The sequence below is a fragment of the Lepidochelys kempii genome, chromosome 7 (genome assembly GCF_965140265.1).
Source record: "Lepidochelys kempii isolate rLepKem1 chromosome 7, rLepKem1.hap2, whole genome shotgun sequence".
Taxonomy (NCBI): domain Eukaryota; kingdom Metazoa; phylum Chordata; order Testudines; family Cheloniidae; genus Lepidochelys; species Lepidochelys kempii.
In genome coordinates, this window is record NC_133262.1 from 29,182,131 (window position 1) to 29,196,743 (window position 14,613).

Genomic DNA, 14,613 nt, shown 5'->3' on the forward strand with positions numbered 1-14,613 from the left:
GATGGGTTCCTTGTGTAAATCCTGTAATTTCTCTATATTTCTCCTTAGTTCACTGTCCAGTTGGAGAGGATTTCACTGCAGTCCAAAGTAACTGCTTAAAAACTAGTGTGCAGACTCACAAGCCAGGGAAGGAAAATTCAAAAATCCTAACATCCTTTTCCTCAGGGCTTGCCCCTCATTTCCAAAAACACAGCTTACAGCCAGCACAACAAACTCAAACTTCTGGGTAACAACCGCCTGAGGCCTAGCCATGTGGAGAAGAAGAGAACATAACCTTCCCTCATGACAGCCTCCTTTGCACCAGTTTTCCCTTTTCTTTAATAATCCCACCCAGATCAGCATGGTGGAAGGCAGAAAACTGGTAATGCTTTTACACTATGTCACACACATTCCCAAAATAGTTGCTCTGTGATATCTTGTGCCGCCAGATCCTAAAACGAGGGCCGTAATGACTGGGAACTAGAATGCATGCTGTAGTGTGTTCATTTCTGTTACTGGAAGAGACATATGGAAAATCTCAGTCTGAGGTGGTGCAGCTGGGTGCAAGACAAGTGATGGTAAGTGCCCACTGACTGTCAGACCTCGCGTGGATAAGGGCAACATTGCATGACGGGTTTGTCTGCAGTGTCGTAGTCATCTTGGTCCCAGGATATTAGAGAGACAAGATGGGTGAGGTAATATCTTTTATTGCACCATTTTCTGTGGGGGAGAGAGACAAGCTTTTGAGCTACACAGGCTGAAAGAAGAGCTCTCTGGAGCCCAAAAGCTTGTCTCTTTCACCAACAGAATCCCTATGATGGCTTTAGTCACTCGTTATTAATCTCATGCTCACGTCACTTTAACCTACTTTCCCCTTTGGTAAAAAGCCTACTATTGACTCACACGACACAGGGGCTAAGAGTTCATCTAATTAAACACTGATTTGCAACTCTTAGTTGCCATTTGTATAGACGTGTGATATTCTTTGTTCTCAGCACATCTGTTCTGAAGTATTGGCATATTCCTACAGACATGAGTCCGTGGGCTCTTTCTGCACTAATTCCAGGAGCATCCCAGCTCACCTCATTCGCTTTATCAAATTTAACAATGGATTTAATTTGTCCACTAGGGAAAAAAGTATGTTGGATTTGTGACATTCTTTTTCTAGTTAAAGAAAGTAAAAGCCAGGTGAATTCTTTGTGTCTAGAAAGGGGATAAATCAGGGATTTAATTAAAAGCAGCAGAAGAAACAACTTGGAACTCAGTACTAAAAATGTATAATAGAAGAGTAGTGTCCTTATGTGTGGACTCTGCAGATTACTCTCTCTAATTAGAGAAAAGTGGCATCAGCTCCATCACTTTCAGACCCTCCAAATTAGTTCTGTGGGTGTTGTTAATCTGCATGTCCCGTGTTACGTGGCTGAATGCGGCGGCATGTCTCCAAAGGTGATGCTGCACAGCATCATACCTCAACAAACCAGCAGGGAAATATGCACCGCAAAGAATGCTGGCCTGGTCAATGTTCATTCCTGCAAGTTCCTACTCTGTACTGTCAACCTACCCTCGCGTAGTCACCAGGCATTCTGCAGGTTGTAGGCAAATGGTGTCAAGGAGTACATGGAAGCCCAAGGAATAACACAAGCCAGCACTGTGCACAAATATCTTAGCCCCACAAGATACGCTAGAAGAGAGACTTCGAAAATCTGCAGTTTGGAGGACCATGGCCCCTATTTACATAGTAGGGCAAAACCCAACCCATGCTCTGATTCGTGGTTCCTTGGAAACTCCACAAGTATCAGCTCTGAGTTTCCCAAGTATATTTCCCATTCCTCTAGGTTTTCGGCAGAAGAGGTTTGTGGTTGTGGAGAGTATTTTTTGTTGGGAAAGGTGAAAATAATGCAAAAACAGCTGTTCTTGTATGGGGAAAAGTCAAGTTTTTCCTTTTTAAATTAAAAATGTTTGGGGCTGGCAGGAGTCATTCCTGAGTAACCCCCTTGAGACCAATGGAACAACACTGGAGTATGTGAGAGAAGAATCAGACCGCTGGCTTTCAGAGGTGGGAAGAACGAACCTGATCTTTGTTGTTTCAATTTATATTTGGAACCCATTAATGGTGCCTGTCATCACCTGCAGTTTCCATGTGTGTTCTGCCAGGGTGCTTCTGTGACAGGACCTAATCGTGAACTCTGTTTTGTATTGCAACCTCCACCTTAGCTAACCTTCATCCTGACTTTCATTATGTAACCTTCATATTGGATTAGAATGTCCAGTTTGAATGAAGAGGAGTACTTGTGGCACCTTAGAGACTTTGTTAGTCTCAAGTACTCATTTTTGCGAATACAGACTAACATGGCTGCTACTCTGAAACCAATTCTGACCGTCTCTCAACTACTGACCCAGCACCATGGGGCAGTGGACAGTCTATAAAGACGCCTCATGGGGGAAGGATCCGGAATTTTCCGGTTGGAGCACCTGGGCAAAAAGGGAAAGAGACTCTATCTGTGGGGGAGCGGTTTCTCTGACCAGGAGGGCTGTCCACATGCCAGAAGTCTGGGCTGGAAACAGAGAGAAAGTAGGTGGGACTCTGTCTAGTCTGAAATCTAGGCCAGAACTCAGATTTGTGGAAGGCACAAGATCAAACTAGAAGAAGGAATGTGTCAGGACTGTTTGTTATTTTGCAAAGATCTGTAACTCTCTAATGCTTTCTTAAGAGTAAAGTTCCTGTGGTTCAGAAAATCCTTTGCTAACTCTGTGTTCATGTTTGCCTGTTACTTTGTCCCGAAAGGGTTAATCGAGAAACTCAGCGTGCCCACAAGGTAGGGCTCTAAGGGAACACGTATAAGCAACTGGGGGCTCAAGAGAGCTGATGCACTAGTACCATTGTTTAAGGCGGCTGCACTGTGGATCCCCACATCCCATGGAAGGGGTGCAGACATGAGGTCTGCACCTGGAAATGTGCCTTAGAGACTCAGCTAAGAACTGTGACCTGACTCTGCCCAGACCTGCTTGCCTTAGGAGCATGTGGGGTACAGCAATTGGGCCAGGTTCATTTAGTGGTCTGACTTATTGGAGATAAGAGAGAGGAACATTCCACATCTCTACTACTAATCAGAGTGGCATGAAACTGTAGAAGTCTTGGAGTCAAATGGGGGAAGTGGTTTCTTTTGAGCTATATTGAGTGATATGGTGCTGGATGTAAGCAGAAATCATGTTTAAACCTACTAAGAGATTTAGATTGGCGGAATTGAAACTGAGTTTGTTGAGGATTTGTGTTGCCTCTTTTTGACTTGAGCAGCTGGTCAAAGTTAAGTGTGCTGGGGTTGTTCCATTTGCAGTAGCAATTGATGAAAGAGCCTGGTATTTTCTTTGATGCAGCTGTGTTTGTTTACAAAAAACATACAAAGTCTTGCTTCTCCGAACACAGGAGGAACCAAAACCAAAAGAACAGTTTCTTGGCTAATGAGGCATGAGGCTATAAGCTAACACCAGGCCCAAAAATGCACGCTCTAACTTTTCCAGGGTCACAAGGTGCCTACAGGTGGCCGCTTGGCTTTCTTGCTTTTTGCCTCTGCCTCTCTCTGTTCTGTCTGTTCTCAGTTTTGGTGTGTTCGGCCTTACCACACACACCCCCACGCATAGTAAGAACAATACCCAGTAGAGCCCTTTGCCCACAGGGTGTTCCTTCCTGGGCCTCATCTGAGGTGTGTCCCCTTAACTGTCTCTTTCAGCTATCTTAAAATAAGGGCACGGTGACGCATATTTTTTCAATCTGGTTTTAACTCAGCTTGTAACCAGGTTTAGCCGGGCTCACAACGGCATGCTACCTTATGTTGATCTGTGGGGGCGGCTGAGCTGAAATCTTCAGTGGGACGTTCTATAAGACAAAATTCAAAGTAGGGAGGACAGTAGCTGCCTTTTTTTCAGCAAAAGTTTAGAGGCTGTAGGAATTGCAAATAACTGCTTCTGGGAAGAGCAATAAATCAGTCTGGATTATCTCTGTTGACTTAAAAAGAAACCAAAACCTGAAACCAAAACCCAAGCTGCTATTGAAAGGGAGAGGATCCTTACCTACAAATGGTGCATTAAATTTAATGAAATAACAAGGGTGTGACAATAACAGGCACAAAAGAAAAAAAAGCTAAATAACTAGAAAGGCTGACATTCCGTCCTTAAATCAACCCATTGTTCCTGGGCTTTGTAAGGGCTCTGGTGACCTACCATTCAGTGCTGTGTGTGATAGACTGATAATCTTGTAAGTAAATGGTGAAAGGCCAGATCCTCAGATGGTGGTAGCTGGCGTAACTCCGCTGACCTCAATGGAGTGGTGATTATTTACACAAGCTGGGGATCTGGCCTGAGGTGTCAGCTTTGACTTTCAATTCTTTAGCTTTGATAGTGCACTGTAATCTTTTGCTAAATGTGTTGTTTTGTAATTTCCTTACTTGTTTTATAACAAATATACTTGATGGCAAGTTAGTACATGTCATTTATGGAGGAGGATCGTAGGACTTGGGGAGCAGCTGTATGTGTATGTGAGTGTATGTGTACACTGCAGTCAGAAGCGTGATTAAAGCTAACAGGGGCATAACCTCCCCTAGCTGCACACTAGTTAGCATGGCAAAAAATAGTAATGAAGACACAGCAGCACAGGTTCTACAAACCCAGACAGGAACCCTGGGTGTGTACTCTCATTACACCTCTGATCGCAGGATAGACCTACAAGTTTGTATGGAAGTGACCGATCTGAGACTATTCTGGCCACAGGTTGTATCCCCCAGGTTGTGGTCCCGGTTCCTGAGAGTGCCTTACGTTTAAGACATTGAAGGTCTATAGTGAGATAGATATCTATACACCTTATTATTACTACTATGCTTCCAATCTACACTGTCTCAGTATTTAGGTGACACTTGTCAAAGTCCTGTCCCAGCATGGATTGGGCTTGTTGTAAAAATTGGGTTGGATTCTTTGAGCATTCTGAAGCCCTGATCAAGAATAAAGAAGGGTGGGGAAAAGGTCCCCCCCCCCCCCCGCTCAATGGCAGATGTCAATAAAGAAAAGTGACACTTACTACTTCACACCCAGGATTTGTGACCTTGGTTTCAGGACTAAGAAGTAGAACTGAGTGAATTGTGGATATTTTGGTTTGGGTGCTGAACCAAAAAAAAAAGGGTTCAGACCAAACCAAAATGGAACTTTTTCGGTTTTCCTCCCCAAAACAAAAGACTAAATGAGAATTTATTTTCAAGTCAAACAAAACATTTTGTTTCACCCAAAACAATTTTTTTTCAGTCTTTCACTTTGGGATTTTTTCACTTTAAAAAAAAATGAGCTAAATTTCTTAATGAAACACTGTTTTGCAACAAAAAAGGTGAAGCAGTTCATTCTGAAATTGTCAATGCAATGTGAAATAATCCCGGTTTGTTTTCGTTTTTTGGCTGAAACTGTTCAAGCAATTAGCCCCAGATTTGTGAATTTTTACGTGCCCCAACACTATGTTTTTGGGCTCAGTGTCTATTCACTGAAAAAAAATCACCCAGCTCTACTCAGGAGTTTCCCAATCTGCATGAGAGATTCCTGGTCCAGCACCCCACTGCTTATAGCTCCCACACCACCCTATTCCAAAATATGGGCCTCTCCAGCTACCATACACCTTAACTTAGTAGGAAGTGCCTCCGCACGATTGCCTCCCTGCTCTAGCGTTTGTGCACCTGGAACACACTATTTCCAGACTGTATGTTCCTCCTTCAGGATTGACCTGCCCTGTACCCAAAGCCCATCTAGACAATGGGACTGCAGAGTTCCATTGCTCTATTTTCGTACATATACTGCCGTGTATGCACCTGGCCTGGGGAGCTGTGACTGGATTTATGGGATGGGTGCCACAAAGCACAGGAACAGCAGAGGCTGGAAGGAGGCTATGTGGAGGCATGCTGAAATGGCTGGAACAGCCTGGTTAATGTAATGAGGAGCACGTCAGGAACAAACAGCTAGAGTGTATAACATTGAAATATTTTAGTCCTGAAAACAGAGACTTGTAATGAATATAGTTATGTAACCTTAACTGTAAGTGGTGCTACCAGCTCTTCCTATAGTATTGTGTACTGTAGCATGTAAAGAGCGAGCGAGCTTGTAAATATTCAATGGTTTGCCTTATGTTGTATTTTGTTTGTTTCACTGATTTTCTCCAATGGTTCAGTCCATCCCGTGGATGTGCTTATACATCATGAGGGGCAGGAGTTGCGCCTCACACAAATGCCTGCAGGTGTCATGCTGGATGGCCAAAAGCTGCCCTCATCACCACTGCTTGATAGTGCCTTGGTAGAGCTTGGATGACAGAGGAGATGAGGAGCTTGCTGCTTATAGTGGTATAAAGCTCTTACAGCTAATGATGATGATTTTGTGCTTTGTTTTGTTGCTGAACTAACAGTCTCTGTCTCGTGTTTCCCACTAGGAGCCAGAGATGGGCATGAGGTTGCTCTGAAGAAGAGTCTCGGAAGCTGGGACTAGATGGATCACTTGATAATTGCCCTGTTCTGTTCATTCCCTCTAAGAAGACTGGGTACTGAGCTAGCTGGACCCTTGGTCTGACCCAGTGTGGCCGTTCTTATGTCCTTATCTCTATTGGAGTCTCCCTGAGGGCCAGCCAGTTTGTCCATCTCTTTCCTGTGTCCTGTACCCTTGTACATATAGGACTGCAGGGAAAGAGCAAGCAATGAGTGGGTGCTGGAGCTCCAGGGAGTGGTAAGTAAGGAGCTAATTCTTATCTCAGTCATGGAGAGTAGCCCTGTTGTGGATCTTCTTTTACTCATGTCCCTTTAGCTGTATTCTATATTTCAGGTCTCAGGAACTTGGGGGTGGAGGCTGAGGCAGCTGCATCGTTGCCACAGCAACCCCTATCCCCAAGGGATGTTGTGTGCATGCTTCCTAATAATTATTTTGTGTTTGTGTGGAAGGGAGTTGACAGGTGATAGTCGCTGCTCTGTGTTCTCAGAGCTGCCACTGATGGGTGGCCAGGAGCAGTGCAGGAATGTGCTGGGAGCACCAATTGAAAAAGGAAAAGCTTCACGGTCTGTGCTTCCTGTCTACACTAGTACTTCAAAGGCTTGAACTAAACTGGGGTGAGAACTGGTGCCACTCTCCTAGTGTGACCCCTTAGGAGTATGTCCCTATGGATAGCTAGATGCCTGGATTGGTAGTGTGATTGCCAAAGTAGTCTGGTGAAAACAGAGCTTTTGTTATACGTTAATATCAACCTGACACTGGTACAGGGCCACAGCCAGAGCACGCGGGGACAAGAAGCAGAAAGTAGGGTTGCTACGTTAATTGCTCAATAGCATCCCACCCTGTTGTATCTCGTTGCTTAATTTCACTCGTTGTGTCATGCTGTGCCAATAGCTGTTGCACAGATTTGGGAATCTCAGATGCTTGATACAAAGGGACATGATGGATCTGCTGCTTCCTTGGCCAGGATGTGAGGGAGCCCTGTGAGGGAGAATTTCAGAGCTGATCATAACAAATGACTTCAAATCCACAGACATATTAGAAATACAGGAGGTGATGAATTACAGGTTAAGAAACCACAACAGAAAATATTGGTTTCCTGCAGTCTGGAAATTATCCGCAATTACTAGAAGCATGCATGACTTTTAAACAGACAAGTCCAAAGGGATGTAAGAGGAATGTAAGAGGAATGTAAATAAGTAATGCACATGGATACAAATGGTTAGAAGAGAATGGAGCCAAGTTTAATGGAAACAGCAATCCTGAGGACAAGAGCTTATGTTTTTTTTAAAAAAGTACGTGTGTTTAACCAAGAAGATTGTTCCCTTCTCCCTTCATGGTTTAATCAAAACTCCAAATGCTGCAAAGGTAAGAGCTGATGGAGTAGCTCCAGCAGACATGCTGTGGGTGGGGTGGCCAAAGCATTGTGCCCTGCCTGATCAGGCCCCAAACAGGCAGCAAATCCCTAAGCGTGCCTGTTCGCAAGAATATTTTATCTGGCATTTCACTGTCCTCTGAGCAGGGATGTCGTGGTGATGGGCACTGTCAAGGTTCCTTCCCCACTCTGAACTCTAGGGTACAGATGTGGGGACCTGCATGAAAGACCCCCTAAGCTTATTCTTACCAGCTTAGGTTAAAAACTTCCCCAAGGTACAAACTTTGCTTTATCCTTGAACCGTATGCTGCCCCCACCAAGCGTTTTAAACAAAGAAAAGGGAAAGAGCCCACTTGGAGACATCTTCCCCTAAAATATCCCCCCAAGCCTTACACCCCCTTTCCTGGGGAAGGCTTGATAAGAATCCTCACCAACTGGTACAGGTGAACACAGACCCAAACCTTTGGATCTTAACAACAATGAAAAAATCAATCAGGTTCTTAAAAGAAGAATTTTAATTAAAGAAAAGGTAAAAGAATCACCTCTGTAAAATCAGGATGGTAAATACCTTACAGGGTAATCAGATTTGAAACATAGAGAATCCCTCTAGGCAAAACCTTAAGTTACAAAAAGACACAGTTTATTTTACCAGCCATTAAACAAAAGAAAATCTAACGCATGTTCTAGCTAGATTACTTACTAACATTACAGGAGTTGTAAGGCTGCATTCCTGATCTGTTCCTGGCAAAAGCATCACACAGACAGACAGAACCTTTTGTTCACTCCTCCCCGCCCCCCCTCCAAATTTGAAAGTATCTTGTCCCCTCATTGGTCATTTTGGTCAGGTGCCAGCGAGGTTACCGTAGCTTCTTAACCCTTTACAGGTAAAAGGGTTTTGCCTCTAACCAGGAGGGATTTTATAGCACTGTATACAGAAAGGTAGTTACCCTTCCCTTTATATTTATGGCAGGCACCAATCTTAGAAATGGGTGGATAGATAGAGATGTATCCTAGACACCACCGGCAGAACCAGGACTTGAACCCCGTTCTTCTGACTCCCAAACTCATGCTTAATGTACTAGACAGTGTTTGCCTTTCAGTTGCTGTTGATATGAGAAAGGGACAAGAATCCTCTTTTGGTTTGTCCAGTTCAATTACTACAGGGAGGAAGGGGTCCGGGGTGCTTCCTAAAAGTCCAGAGAAGATAGTAGCTTAGATACCTACAATTTATATCTCCTCTGTGTCTTCCAAACTTTTTTACAATGCAAGTGATTGCTCACTTCTGATCCTGCCATCATGTTAGCAGCTTCACATATGTCCTCAAAAGGTCCCTTATGTGGTAATGTGATCCACTCTTATGGGGTGATTGGTTTAAATGATAATAGACCACGTGCTACTCTTTTTAGATTCTTTGATCATAAATAAAGCCTTGTGGGTTAAGCATGCAACATCATATCCCTTACGGTGCTTAATTTGTGCCAGGGCTTGCCAGGGCTGAGCCCCGGCATCTCTCAGCTTGGCAGTGCATAGCCCCGGCCTCTCTGGGCTTGCTGCATCAATTCTGAATGTAAAAAAAATGTTTGGGCCCCGGCACCTTTTCATTACAAATTAAGCACTGATCCTTCATATCTGACAAAATCCATTGTTTAGGACTTGTCTACACAGGTATAAAGAGATGCTGCAGAACAGAGTAATTGTTCTGAAATAGTCATTTTTATTCCAGAGTACAGTGTTGTCCACATCGGGCAGTTATGCTGGAATAGCTATAACACAACAGTTATTCCATTGTAGCCATGCTGGTCCATTGCCCATGGAGACAAGCTCTTCGATTCAGTGATGAATATTTCTGCCACCAAGAATATTTCTGCTTTTAAAAAACACGTGCCCTGAGGGAGGGAATGAAGAGTGCTTGATAGAGCTGTGTAATGTTTTCATGTATAAGCCTCCAGAGACTTGAATTCAACGCTTGTTTAGTTCAGACATCTACTGTGTCTTCACCCAGTTGATGCACACAGCCTAAACCCACTCTAGAATCTGGCTCTGTTCTGCAGTGTCGGTTTATATGAAAGGCCTCATAATGGAATAACAGGGTGTCTCTGTTCAAGAGTCAGCAGTGTCTTTCCAGAGAAGTGAACAATTCAGTGGGGGAGGGGGAGACAGGGAATGGGGTTATCATGCTAATAAATTTACTTGTTCAAATGCATGAACTTACCCTCGTCTGAGCTAGTGAAAGCTAACAACATTATGCTTGTGTATTAATCACACCTGTCCGCACTAGATAAATTATACCAGATGGTTTAAGATCCATCTCTTTTATTTTTATGTTTCAATCACTGGTGTCTCTAAAAATAGGTAGTAGCAGTGTCAGTTTGAATAGTAAAATTGAAAGTAGCTGCATGACGGTAGGACTCACAAATGCCTTCCTGGAACTTTGGTTATTACATGAGTTTAAGGCTAATGTGACTAAAACCATGGGACAAATCCAGCAGTGGAATAGATGGTGGTGTTAGGGTAACCCACTGGTCATGTGTGTTCCCCACCCCTGCTCTGTGTCCAGTCCATAGAAGATGTGAGCTTGTTACAGTTTCTGAGTACAGGAGCTGCTCTTTGAGCTCAAGCCGTTGTGCGCACTGAAAGGGTATCTGCCAGGGGTTACCACTTTAGTGGTATGCTGGGTGTAAGCAGAAAAGTAGTTTAGCTGACATTTGGTTTGCATACCCAAGTGAACACTAGTGTGGTTTAACTGATGGTGCTGTGGTATTCTGTGAGGACCAAATTCAGAGCTGGACTCAATTTGCATAACTCCCAGTGAGATCAAAGAGAGTTGTTCCCTCTAATACCAGGGGCAGAATTTGACCCAGGGTGTGATTGGGGATGGTACAACATACAGTAAATTGCGCGTGGGTGTGATGCACATCATCTTTACCTTACACCCTTATGATAGCTGCTTTTCCTACTACAACCTCCCTCCCATCCCTGGGTGTACAAACACCCTAGCTTTGCACACTGATACTGAATGCCAATGCTTGCAGTTTACACCCACCAATGCTAGCTAATCCCCAGTGTGCCATTGATGCCGTCATTTACATCTCCACTGAATTGGGTCCACTGACTTGCACGAGAGCCTAGGTAGCCTTGGGCCCAGCAAGTCATTTGAGAGCTGGGAGCTAAAAGCATTCTAGGAAAGCCTAGAATAAGCAAGCTGCAAATACATGCTGCTGTTGTCTTTTCGTTCCAGTGTTGTCTTCTGTAGGTTGGTGAGTCTCATGGAGCAGCTTCACCATTTCACTTGGGATCTTCATCCCGCCCCCCTTTTCCAAATGCTGTTTTGGCAGGTGGGGGGAACCCTTCACAAAAGGAGATACTATAGCAAATGACAAGTGTAAGATTCTGACTTATTACTCATAAATTAGTCATAAGGTTGCTTCAGGTAATGGTATGTTTCCCATCTAATGAATGACTGTGCTCCTGTGTTCATAAGGCAGCAAAATACATCGTAAAAACTACATCAAGGAACTAGAACTACCAAATAATCCAAATGGCAATTTCTGGTAACTGCCAACAATCTTTAGGTTTAATTATCTCCATTGACACTTTCCCTGATGACAGATTTAATAAAGAGCTCTTCATAGGCACCAGAGAGCTGCACATGATAAAATATAAATGACCAAGAAGAAGAGGAGGGGGCACTAGGAAAGAAAATAGCTAGAATTAAAAAGAGTTAAGCTTTATTTTACATTATCTTTCTAAGGGTGTGTTCTGTATACTGTGTAATGAATGCTAATTTCAAATGCAACTTACTTTGAGTATATTTCAGTAGGCTAGAATAAATGAATACATGAAACACATCTTATAAACAGAGCTAAGATACATCTGTAGTTTAGTCTCACCCGTTTTATGAAGCTTCTGGATTTATGCAAGGAACATGCTAATTCTACAGATACTGAGTCCTTGAATTCTATAGTCAAAGATCTGTGTTCAAATGTCTCTTTGTGCTTCAAGGTTGTTGCTGTAAGCTTTTCAGTTTAGGCAAAATGTTGCACAGCTCCAGTAAAATTAGAATAAGATCTATAAAACCCTGTTGCAATCACAAACAATCTGCTAGCATATGTATCCCTCCTGAGAATGCTGCAGACAATCTATTTAATAATACAGTATTTTAATAGACCCGATTCTTTGTTCCCAGGGAATACATCAATATAGTACTGCATTCGATTAATATGGAATGCAATGAATTGTATAGCCTGCATTCATTGCGAGCAGATCAAACTACATGGAGAAATACTGTAGAACCTCAGAGTTACGAACACCTCAGGAATGGAGGTTGTTTGTAACTCTGAAATGTTAGTAACTCTGAACAAAACATTATGGTTGTTCTTTCAAAAGTTTATAACTGAACACTGACTTAATACAGCTTTGAAACTTTACTATGAAGAAGAAAAATGCCGATTTCCCTTTATGTTTTTAGTAGTTTGTTTAACGCAGTACTGTACTGTATTTGCTTTATTGGGGGGGGGGGGCGGGGCGGGAAGTCTCGGATGCTGCCTGACTGTATACTTCCAGTTCCAAAGGAGGTGTGCGATTAACTGGTCAGTTCATAACTCTGGTGTTCGTAACTCTGAGGTTATACTGTAGTCATGATGAAGCTTGTGATTCAGGTTAAAATAATGTTTTACTTTTCTGGACTACAAGCAAATTAAAACATGTTTCTCTTAGTTTTGGTTTCATGATTTGGGCCAAGCCCTGACCACATCAAAGTCCAGTGTTAAAACTCCCATTGACTTCATTTGTCCTCTGTTGAATATAGGTTTCTTTATTCTGGTGAGTGTCTTGGAATAGTTTACCCCAAAATTTATAAGCTGACTCTTTGTAGGTTGTTCATTGTAGCTTCTCATACTTGAATATCCCAGTCCAGTAAATCATTTAAGCACACGCTTAGCTTTAGGTATGAGTAGTCCCTAAAGTCAATGATACTATTCACATGCTTAAAGTAAAGCACATGCTTTAGAGTTTGCTGGTGCAGAGCGCGCAGTAGATTGTAGCACTGAACCCTAAAACAACCCAAAAGCTAAAGACTCCATTCAAGTCTTCCAGTGTATTTGTTTACACCCCATGTGCCCCCAACAAATGGGCTTTCGAATGTCAAGTGCAGTGCTCTGCGTTTATCAGGGGGTTCATCATGGACTTCATGTGAACTTCCTGTGTTCGAGAAGGGCAGGTTAAGAGGAGATTTCTGATTTACAATTAGTAACAGTTGAATAAAAGGGAAGCATGTTATATGGAAAATGTAAAACCTCAAAAACTTGTTTTATTTAACATAGGAGTATTTTTAATGAAAATTTTTGAAACCATTTTTTTCATTCCCTTTGTTCTGATGGGAAAATTCCACTTTTTAAAAAAAATCCCCACCCGGAAAAAAAAAAGTTTATTGGAAGAAAAGTTTTTTAAAAAGGAAGAATGAGGTTTTTTCCCAGTTTCCTCTAACTGTGCCCCATTTTTCCAGCCATTTGGAGCCTCTAGCCAACCGTAGAGGGTGAGCACAGCTGAATGCCTGGAACATCTGTGTATGGAATAAGAATGTTGCAAATGTTCCTGATGAATTCTGCATGTTCCTATAGTGACTTCTGTGCTCTATACTGAAATGAACTCAGTTTTAGGCTGCACCTAAGCTGCACATGTAATTTCCACTATTAAAGTTTCTCTTCTGTGCATACAGCTGGAGTTTACACACTGCTCTGAACACTGTAAATCGTACAGACGTATCCTGCTTCTGGGGTTTGGATTTATTGGTAATTCAAACAAAATAACTTAACACTTGGCTGTTCTTGGCTCAGCCCCTAGTCACCTCTGCCTCTCTGAATGGCACGTCAACCTACTCTCATCTTGGTTAGAGTTAAAAAGATACAGCCGCTACTATGAAACAGTAATAACTACCCTGCAGCTGTGTGTAGGGTTCAAGGACCTGGCATCAAAAGGACTCAAGTGAGGGTCTTGCATCTTTTAGAGAATACTGTCTTATTTTATAACATGTCTTGGAAGGTCTGTCTCCTGCAATGAATAAACACAGGTACAGTATGAGATTAGAAGGGAAAAATTGTACTAGCGTATGAATTAATATTACCTTTACAAAATATATAAATATCTCTAGTCTGAGACTAAAATGTCCAGAAAACCTGTGATTTGCCCAATAAATCTGTTGCCTTTCCATACAGTTCTTCAACATATTTTTATTGATTTTCTTGATATCTAATTTTAATTCTCTGCAGTGCTAAAATAAATATTTCAGCACCTCATTGTCAGTTCTCAGATTAGCTGCTTGTTTTCAAGGGTCTGTTTGAATGATAATGCCAGTTCTTTCCTAAATGAAAGTGGGTCAGCCAGACCGAGAAACACCCAGGGAAATGATTCGTGTCAAATCTCTACCTCCTTGTTGTACTTGAAAGCGCTACTTAAGGTATCCTGTTGTGCAGCGTTGTTCCCAGTGTGGAATTGGAGTCGCCCCCATTATAACTAAATATTATGTCTCCAGGCAATGGTTCATTCAAAGGGAACAAGCCAGAACATTGACCGTTTCATGCTCATGCTTGCAGCTTCACAAGTGTGCCAGGCTTGAGGCCAACCTCTCTTCCAGGGGCCAAGAGGAGGCCTTTAGAGCAGTGCTTCTGAAGCTATCTGATGGGGGGGACTGGCAATTTTTTTTATCAATGTGCTCTCAGACTGGCAGCCGATGGCTCGCAGACCGGCACCGGTCCGCGGAC